This window comes from Pristiophorus japonicus, chromosome 11 (assembly GCF_044704955.1).
Source record: "Pristiophorus japonicus isolate sPriJap1 chromosome 11, sPriJap1.hap1, whole genome shotgun sequence".
NCBI classification, from domain to species: domain Eukaryota; kingdom Metazoa; phylum Chordata; class Chondrichthyes; family Pristiophoridae; genus Pristiophorus; species Pristiophorus japonicus.
This window is the reverse complement of record NC_091987.1, coordinates 140,024,133-140,034,298: the sequence shown is the minus strand read 5'-3', so window position 1 is coordinate 140,034,298 and position 10,166 is coordinate 140,024,133. Positions and strand designations below refer to the sequence as shown.

Sequence of the window (10,166 nt, the reverse complement as noted above, 5' to 3'; positions counted from 1 at the left end):
GAACCGATTTCAGCAGACTCTCCATGTTCCTCTGGAAGATGGCCGCAGCCCAGCTCAAAGGGGCATCTGTGGTACACGAACAGTCCTTTGTGCGCGCTGTTGCGCGTCAATTTCTTTGATGGTTCAGCCAGCTCCTGTGTCATGTAAGCAGAGGTTAGATCTAGCTTGGTGAACGACTTTCCCCCTGCAAGCGTTGCGAATAGGTCCTCCGCTTTGTGTAGTAGGTACTGGTCCTGTAACGAGACTCGGTTGATCGTTACCTTGTAGTCCCCATAGATTCTGACCGTCCCATCATTCTTTAGCACCAGCACGATTGGACTGGCCCACTCATTGAACTTGACTGCCAATATGATTCCCCCTCGTTGAAGTTTGTCCAGCTCGATCTCGACTTTCTCTCGCATCATATATGAGACTGCTCGGGCCTTGTGATGAACGGGCCATGCCCCAGGAACAAGATGGATCTGCACCTTGGCACCTGTGAAGTTGCTGATGCCAGGCTCAAAAAACGCTGGGAATTTGTTTTGCACCTGGGCGCATGAGACGTCATCCACCGAAGACAGTGCTTTGATGTCATCCCAGTTCCATCAGAACTTTCCTAGCCAGCTTCTGCCGAACAGCATTGAGCCACCGCCTGGTACAATCTGTTGTGATAAATCATGCACCATTCCGTCATACGATACTTTCATGCTGCACTGCCGATAATGGGTATGAGTTCTTTGGTGTAAGTGCACAGCGCTGTGTGAATCAGGCTCAGTTTTGGCCTCTGTACCTTGTTGCCCCACAGTTTCCCTCAAAAGCCTTCTGGCTCATGATTGATTGACTCGCTTCCATGTCCAATTCCATGGAGACTGGAATGCCGTTAACTTTTAACATTATCGGAAGACTTTTGGTGGTGAAGGTGTGTACCCCATATACTTTCTCTTCATCCTCCGGTTGAATAGCCTCTCCTGCTCGTTCAGCGTGATCCACGCTGGATCGGTCGTCCTCTGCTGACTCTGCCACGTGGTGAGTCAGAGGTCGTTTGCACATTCACTGGAGGTGCCCCATTGTTCTATAGCCCTTGCACATAGTGCTTGATTCGACATTGATGATGGGTTCTGTGACTGCCCCTGCAGCACCAACATGCTGTTAATGGATACGCATTCACACCCCACAGCGGCCTCTGAGTCACCCTAGGCCTGGCCTCTACAGTCGTGTAGACCATGCCATGTACAGTTCTGCCTGCTGAAGGCATTATTTTATGCACAGTACTTGTCGGTGAGCTTCGATGCTGTGAAGATATCTGTTTCATGTTGTCACTCGTGGATATGAAAGCCTAGGCTATCGTGATGGCCTTGCTCAGATCTAGGAATTCGGCAGACAGCAGTTTGAAAAGAATGACCTTGTGGCTGATTCCAAGCATGAAAAAGTCTCGCAACATTTCCCCCAAAGATCCAGCAAATTCGCACTGTCCTGCAAGGCATCTTAGGTCGGCGACAAAGCTCGCCACGTTCTGGCCCTTGGAGCGACGGTGCATGTAAAAGCGATACCTGGCCATTAGGATGCTCTCCTTCGGCTTGAGGTGACCCCGAACTAGCGTGCACAGCTCTGTGTAAGCCTTGTCTGTTGGTTTGACCGGTGCCAGCAGATTTTTGACGAGGCCAAATATCGAAGACCCACATACAGTGAGGAGAATCACCCTGCGCTTGACCGCCATCTCAGCCGTGTTCAGCTCATTGGCCCCGAAGTACTGGTTGAGATGTTCAACGAAGGCTTCCCAATCATCACCCTCAACAAATCTCTCAAGAATACCAACGGCAGCCATTACAGCGTGAAAGTTTGTGATCTGTAACTCGTCACCAGTTGTTACGTTCAGAATAACTCCACAAGACTGTGTTGTAAGCTCAAACTGTTGTGACCTTGGTCTCTTTAATGTGGCTCCAGAGTGAGGAAGCATATATGATTAGTATCATCAGATTCAGTGGCCAATTAGAGAATGCACTATTCCTCCAAGCTGGGAAATTTCAGGTTAAAATGTTACCTGGGCTACCACATTATGAAAATAATCAGCAGGTAAACACCCAGTGAGCCGGGGAGTGAGCCGGGGGAGTGAGTCGGGGGAGTGAGCCGGGGAGTGAGCCGGGGAGTGAGCCCGGGGAGTGAGTTGGGGAGTGAGCCCGGGGAGTGAGCCGGGGGAGTGAGCCGGGGAGTGAGCCGGGGAGTGAGCCGGAGGAGTGAGCTGGGGGAGTGAGCCGTGGGAGTGAGCCGGGGAGTGAGCCGGTGGAGTGAGCTGGGGGAATGAGGGGGATGGGGGGCGAGAGCTGGGGGAGTGAGCCGGGGGAGTGAGCTGGGGGAGTGAGGGGGATGGGGGGAGAGAGCAGGGGGAGTGAGCTGGGGGAGTGAGCTGGGGTCCGGGGGAGTGAGCCGGGGGAGTGATGGGAACAGGGGGAGTGAGCTGGGGGAGTGAGCCGGGGAGTGAGCGGGGGGAGTGAGCCGGGGAAGTGAGCCGGGGAGTGAGCCGGGGGAGTGAGCCAGGGGAGTGAGCTGGGGAGTGAGCCGGGGAGTGAGCCGGAGGAGTGAGCCGGGGGAGTGAGCCGGGGGAGTGAGCTGGGGTCAGGGTGAGTGAGCCGGGGGAGTGAGCCGGGGGAGTGAGCCGGGGGAGTGAGCTGGGGGAGTGAGCCGGGGAGTGAGCCGGGGGAGTGAGCCGGGGCAGTGAGCTGGGGGAGTGAGCCGGGGGAGTGAGCTGGGGTCGGGGTGAGTGAGTCGGGGGAGTGAGCCGGGGGAATGAGGGGACGGGGGGAGAGAGCCGGGGGAGTGAGCCGGGGGAGTGAGCTGGGGTCGGAGGGAGTGAGCCGGGGGAGTGAGGGGGACGGGGGGAGTGAGCCAGGGGGGTGAGCTGGAGGAGTGAGCCGGGGGAGTGAGCCGGGGTCGGGGGGTGTGAGCCGGAGGAGTGAGCTGGCGGAGTGAGCTGGGGGAGTGAGCTGGGGAGTGAGCTGGGAGAGAGAGCTGGGGGAGTGAGCTGGGAGAGAGAGCTGGGGGAGTGAGCTGGGGGAGTGAGTCGGGGGAGTGAGCCGGGGGAGTGAGCCGGTGGAGTGAGCTGGGGTCAGGGGGAGTGAGCCGGGGGAGTGAGGGGGATGGGGGGAGTGAGCTGGGGGAGTGAGCTGGAGGAGTGAGCCGGGGGAGTGAGGGGGACGGGGGAAGAGAGCTGGGGGAGTGAGCCGGGGGAGTGAGCTGGGGTCGGGGGGAGTGAGCTGGGGGAGTGACCCGGGGAGTGAGGGAAACGGGGGGAGAGAGCCGGGGGAGTGAGCCGGGGGAGTGAGCCGGGGGAGTGAGCTGGGGGAGTGAGCCGGGGGAGTGAACTGGGGTCGGGGTGAGTGAGCCGGGGGAGTGAGCTGGGGGAGTGAGCCGGGGGAGTAAGGGGGATGGGGGAGAGAGCCGGGGGAGTGAGCCGGGGGAGTGAGCTGGGGTCGGGGGGAGTGAGCCGGGGGAGTGAGCCGGAGGAGTGAGCTGGGGGAGTGAGCCGGGGGAGTGAGCCAGGGAGTGAGCCGGGGGAGTGAGCTTGGGTCGGGGTGAGTGAGCCGGGGGAGTGAGCCGGGGGAGTGAGGGGGATGGGGGAGAGAGCCGCGGGAGTGAGCCGGGGGAGTGAGCTGGGGTTGGGGGGAGTGAGCCGGGGAGTGAGCCAGAGGAGTGAGCTGGGGGGAGTGAGCCGGGGGAGTGAGCCGGGGAGTGAGCCGGGGGAGTGTGCTGTGGGAGTGAGGGGGATGGGGGGCGAGAGCTGGGGGAGTGAGTCGGGGGAGTGAGCTGGGGGAGTGAGGGGGACGGGGGGAGAGAGCAGGGGGAGTGAGCCGGTGGAGTGAGCTGGGGTCGGGTGGAGTGAGCCGGGGGAGTGAGGGGAACAGGGGGATTGAGCTGGGGGACTGAGCTGGGGAGTGAGCGGGGGGAGTGAGCCGGGGGAGTGAGCCGGGGTGTGAGCCGGGGGAGTGAGCCAGGGGAGTGAGCCGGGGAGTGAGCCGGGAAGTGAGCCGGGGAGTGAGCCGGAGGAGTGAGCCGGGGGAGTGAGTCAGGGGAGTGAGCCGGGGAGTGAGCCGGGGAGTGAGCCGGAGGAGTGAGCCGGGGGAGTGAGCCGGGGGAGTGAGCTGGGGAGTGAGCTGGGGGAGTGAGCCGGGGCAGTGAGCTGGGGGAGTGAGCCGGGGGAGTGAGCTGGGGTCGGGGTGAGTGAGCCGGGGGAGTGAGGGGGACGGGGGGAGAGAGCCAGGGGAGTGAGCTGGGGCCGGGGGGAGTGAGCCGGGGGAGTGAGGCGGACAGGGGGAGTGAGCCAGGGGGGTGAGCTGGAGGAGTGAGCCAGGGGAGTGAGCCGGGGTCGGGGGGTGTGAGCCGGAGGAGTGAGCTGGCGGAGTGAGCTGGCGGAGTGAGCTGGGGAGTGAGCTGGGGGAGCGAGCTATGGGTTGAGCTGGGGGAGTGAGTCGGGGGAGTGAGCCGGGGGAGTGAGCCGGGGGAGTGAGCCGGGGGAGTGAGCTGGGGTCAGGGGGAGTGAGCCGGGGGAGTGAGGGGGACGGGGGGAGTGAGCTGGGGGAGAGAGCTGGGGGAGTGAGCTGGGGGAGTGAGCCGGGGTCGGGGGGTGTGAGCTGGAGGAGTGAGCTGGAGGAGTGAGCTGGGGGAGTGAGGGGGACGGGGGAAGAGAGCTGGGGGAGTGAGCCGGGGGAGTGAGCTGGGGTCGGGGGGAGTGAGCCGGGGGAGTGAGCTGGGGGAGAGAGCTGGGGTTGGGGGGAGTGAGCTGGGGGAGTGAGCAGGGGTCGGGTGGAGTGAGCCGGAGGAGTGAGCCGGAGGAGTGAGCCGGGGGAGTGAGCCGGGGTCGGGGGGAGCAAGCCGGAGGAGTGAGCTGGGGAGTGAGCTGGGTGAGTGAGCTGGGGAGTGAGCTGGAGGAGTGAGCTGGGGAGTGAGGGGGATGGGGGAAGAGAGCTGGGGGAGTGAGCCGGGGTCGGGGGGAGTGAGCCGGAGGAGTGAGCTGGGGAGTGAGCTGGGTGAGTGAGCTGGGGAGTGAGCTGGGTGAGTGAGCTGGGTGAGTGAGCTGGGGAGTGAGCTGGGGAGTGAGCTGGGTGAGTGAGCTGGGGAGTGAGCTGGGGGAGAGAGCTGGGGTTGGGGGGAATGAGCTGAGGGAGTGAGCTGGGGTCGGGGGGAGTGAGCCGGAGGAGTGAGCTGGAGGAGTGAGCCGGGGGAGTGAGCTGGGGTCGGGGGGAGTGAGCCGGAGGAGTGAGCTGGAGGAGTGAGCCGGGGGAGTGAGCTGGGGTCGGGGGGAGTGAGCCGGAGGAGTGAGCTGGGGTCGGGGGGAGTGAGCTGGGGTCGGGGGGAGTGAGCCGGAGGAGTGAGCTGGAGGAGTGAGCTGGAGGAGTGAGCCGGGGGAGTGAGCTGGGGTCGGGGGGAGTGAGCCGGAGGAGTGAGCCGGAGGAGTGAGCTGGGGGAGTGAGCTGGGGGAGAGAGCTGGGGGAGTGAGCCGGGGGAGTGAGCTGGGGTCGGGGGGAGTGAGCCGGAGGAGTGAGCTGGAGGAGTGAGCTGGGGGAGAGAGCTGGGGGAGTGAGCCGGGGGAGTGAGCTGGGGTCGGGGGGGAGTGAGCCGGAGGAGTGAGCCGGAGGAGTGAGCTGGGGGAGTGAGCTGGGGAGTGAGCTGGGGGAGAGAGCTGGGGGAGTGAGCTGGGGAGTGAGCTGGGGAGTGAGCTGGGGGAGAGAGCTGGGGTTGGGGGGAATGAGCTGAGGGAGTGAGCTGGGGTCGGGGGGAGTGAGCCGGAGGAGTGAGCTGGAGGAGTGAGCCGGGGGAGTGAGCTGGGGTCGGGGGGAGTGAGCCGGAGGAGTGAGCTGGAGGAGTGAGCCGGGGGAGTGAGCTGGGGTCGGGGGGAGTGAGCCGGAGGAGTGAGCTGGGGTCGGGGGGAGTGAGCTGGGGTCGGGGGGAGTGAGCCGGAGGAGTGAGCTGGAGGAGTGAGCTGGAGGAGTGAGCCGGGGGAGTGAGCTGGGGTCGGGGGGAGTGAGCCGGAGGAGTGAGCCGGAGGAGTGAGCTGGGGGAGTGAGCTGGGGGAGAGAGCTGGGGGAGTGAGCCGGGGGAGTGAGCTGGGGTCGGGGGGAGTGAGCCGGAGGAGTGAGCTGGAGGAGTGAGCTGGGGGAGAGAGCTGGGGGAGTGAGCCGGGGGAGTGAGCTGGGGTCGGGGGGGAGTGAGCCGGAGGAGTGAGCCGGAGGAGTGAGCTGGGGGAGTGAGCTGGGGAGTGAGCTGGGGGAGAGAGCTGGGGGAGTGAGCTGGGGGAGTGAGCTGGGGAGTGAGCTGGGGGAGTGTGTCGGGCAAGTGAGCCGGGTGAGTGAGCCGGTGGAGTGAGCCGGGGCTGTGAGCCGGGGTGTGAACCGGGGGAGTGAGCCGGGGAGTGAGCCGGGGTGTGAACCGGGGGAGTGAGCCGGGGTAGTGAGCCGGTGGAGTGAGCTGGGGTCGGGGGGAGTGAGCCGGAGGAGTGAGCTGGGTGAGTGAGCTGGGGAGTGAGCTGGGGGAGTGAGCTGGGGTCGGGGGGAGTGAGCCGGAGGAGTGAGCTGGGTGAGTGAGCTGGGGAGTGAGCTGGGGGAGTGAGCTGGGGGAGTGAGCCGGGGTAGTGAGCCGGTGGAGTGAGCTGGGGTCAGGGGGAGTGAGCCGCGGGAGTGAGGGGGACGGGGGGAGTGAGCCGGGGGAGTGAGCTGGGGAGTGAGCCGGGGAGTGAGCCGGAGGAGTGAGCCGGGGGAGTGTGCCGGGGGAGTGAGCTGGGGTCAGGGTGAGTGAGCTGGGGGAGTGAGCTGGGGGAGAGAGCAGCACAGACCATGCAGTTGTCAGGCTCAATACCTGCTGTGTGCTGAGGTTTGTCATCGCAGCCAGGGCAGGCAGTGGACAGATACAGCAAGTAGATTGACAATCGTCACGCTTCATTCACACTGACCCCTCGAGACTCACCTTGTGCACTGCGGCAGCAATTGCTTTCACCACCATGATGTGGAAGTGACGGACTGATGGATTTGATGATGGTTGACATCATTGTCTTGTGTTTTCCCCCTTATGATCGCTCACAAATCTCTGAAGTGTCAGGCGTGGCTCAGTTGCTCGCAGTCTGAGGCAGAAGGTTGTGGGTTCAGGTCCCGCCCCAGGAACTTGAGCACAACAATAGACTGGGCTGACACTCCAGGGCAGTACTGAGGGAGTGCTGCACTGTTAGACGTGCTGTGTTACAGATAAGATATTAAGCCGAGGCATATCTGTTCTCAGGTGAATGTAAAAGATCCTGTGCCACTATTTTGAAGGAGAGCAGGGGAGTTACCCTGGTGTCCTGCCCAATATTTACCCTTTAATCAACATCACCAGAAAACAAATGATCTAGTTGTTAGCGGATTTCCCGTGGTAACTCTCGCTACAAAGGGTTGTTGGTCCAGTGACAATCACCTTTGCTCAAATACAGGCCCGAGTGATTTTTAAACATACAAGCTTTAACATAAAATAAAACAGAAAATGCTGTAAATCTCAGTGGGGAAGGCAGCATCTGTGGAGAGAGAAACAGAGTTAATGTTTCAGGTCGATGACCTTCGTCAGAACTGGCAACAGTTCAAAATGTAACAGATTCTTAAGGAAATGTTGGGGCAGCGGGGAGGAGGTGATGGGGGGTGGTGGAAACGGGGGGAGGGGGGCTGATGGGGAGCTGGGTAGAAGGGAGAAGAGATTTGACAGACAAAGGGGATGATGGGCCGAATTGAGATGGTAATTGTTATGAATGTTAACCTGTAAATACCATGTCTAACCACCAGAGGGCTTATCCCCTGGAGTCCTGAGGGATCCCACAATCCCTTCGGAGCACCTAAATATAAGGAAGCCTCACAGGCTGGAGAGGCACTCTGAGATCTGTAATAAAGGACTACAGTCACACTTACTTGGAGCTCACAGTATCTAGTCTGACTCTTTATTCAAGACATAACAACTGGTGACGAGATACAAATGACGAACCCCACCACAACAATGCAGAGAACCGTGGGCATCCTGGAGACATTTTCGGAGGGAGATGATTGGGAAACCTTCGTGGAGCAACTCGACCAATACTTCGTGGCCAATGAGCTGGAAAGAGAAGCGAATGCTGCCAAACAAAGGGCGATCATCTTCACCGTTTGTGGGGCACCAACATTTGGCCTCATGAAAAATCTGCTCGCTCCAGTGAAACCCACAGACAAGTCGTACGATGAGTTGTGCACACTGGCTCGGGAGCACCTAAACCCGAAGGAAAGCATTCTGATGGCGAGGTATCGGTTCTACATGTACAAGAGGTCTGAAGGCCATGAAGTGGTGAGCTATGTCGCTGAGCTAAGGCGCCTTGTAGGACATTGCGAATTTGAAGGACACTTGGAGCACATGCTCAGGGACTTCTTCGTACTTGGCATTGGCCATGAAGTAATACTTCACAAACTTTTGACTGTAGAGACCCCAACCTTGAGTAAAGCCATAGCGATAGCCCAGGCGTTTATCGCCACCAGTGACAATACCAAACAAATTTCTCAGCATACGAGTGCTGCTGCAAGTACTGTGAACAAGGTAACGTTGTTTTCAAATCGAAATGTACAGGGCAGGACTTACACAGCTGCAGCTGCACGTCCGCAGATGACTCAGAGACCACCATTAAGGGAGGTGAATATAAGGCCATTAACACCTTCTTGACACTGCGGGGTGATCATTGCTTCCATTCATGCCGCTTCAAAGGATACGTTTGCAAAGACTGTGGAACAATGGGACACCTCCAAGGTATGTGCAGGCGAGCTGCAAACACTGCTAATCCTGCAAACCACCATGTTGCAGAGGAGGACAGATCCACTAAATGGCAAACAATTAATACAGCCTGTTTATCTTTATTCAAGTCTCGTTCAAATTGATCAGAATTGTAATCTTTCATGGATGAGCTTACCCCGGAGATGTTTGCTGATCTTTGAGAGAAACAGGTCCCATTCTGATACTATTCGGCTGCGTTGGGCTGATCTACGTACAGCACGTGGTCAGGTCAACATTTGCCAAGGTCACGTATTTAGGTGTTTATCACACTACTAGCCTTTCGCCCTCATCTCTGTTCTACAAACTTTGTTTTTGGTTTTGTAAATGTGTAGGCCGTGGCCTTGCAGGCGTTTCCATATGTGGTGTCCTAGCAACTGCCCCCTTACCTCAGTATGGGTCTTCTCTTGACCTGGGTGTTTACCATTCTGTGTCTGTTGAGTTTCCAAACTCTCTTTGCTCATCCATCTTCCCTTTCCTGTACTTTCGCTCTCGGACTAAAATGCTAAAACACATGCTGGGATATTGACGAATCGACATGTCGAATTGAGTGAGAATGTAGAGCAATAACCAAGTGCATCAAGGCTGCTGACCAACTCAAGTGGCTGAATAGATTTGTGCTGGTTTCTGGAGCCAGGGATTGTGAGTTCAAGTCCCATCTGGTGAACTTGATTTTAAATCATTTTCATTCTGTGAAAACCAGCTTTTTCTCCTCATGTGGAAATACACAGAGATCAAATAACTTCAGTCAGGGTGCTGTCTGGTAAATTGCTGAAACTTCGAGCCAGGGCAAACAAGGAAACCTCTGAAAAGCCATGAGCTTTTCACATACAATCAGCATTTTGCCCAGCAATCAACTGCACCAATTGCTGATGCACAAAAGCAAGTCAGATCCTGTCAGGTCGTTGCTGGAAACTTTGGAATTGACACAGTGTGGTTGTGTATGAAAAGAAAGGGCTGGCCCACAAAATGCATCACATTTGGCAGTGATTACATGGAGGCAATGGGGCAAGTTGCAGGCTCCAAACACACAACCTGTACAACCCCAGTGGCCTAATGGATAAGGCACTGGTTTCCGAAGCCAGGGATTGTGGGTTCAAGTCCCATCTGGGGTGAAGCATGTTTTGGCCCAGAAACAAATCCCAAAGCACCTTCTGTAAACATTGCTGCATTCCGTGACAGACAGGTAGCTTTCCTTTTAGCTTATCAACCAATCCAGGCAGTTACTATTTGGGACCTTCTCTCTCTGCCACTTCCTGTCCAGTGGCATAAACCAATGCATTGCTTCTACCAAGCTGTGCACAATCCTACTGCAGGGAGGCCATCAGGTACAGGATGGTGACCAGGGAGCATGCGTGGCGGCCATCTTACTGCAGGGAGGCCATCAG

At 58.9% G+C, this 10,166-nt stretch overlaps 1 non-coding gene across 1 annotated transcript; it reads left to right on the top strand.

The window, feature by feature from the left end:
- The first annotated feature begins 9,820 nt into the window (after positions 1–9,820).
- Positions 9,821–9,893, top strand: trnar-ccg (transfer RNA arginine (anticodon CCG)). The gene has a single exon. It is a non-coding gene; the product is annotated as a tRNA-Arg (tRNA).
- Positions 9,894–10,166: the final 273 nt, after the last annotated feature.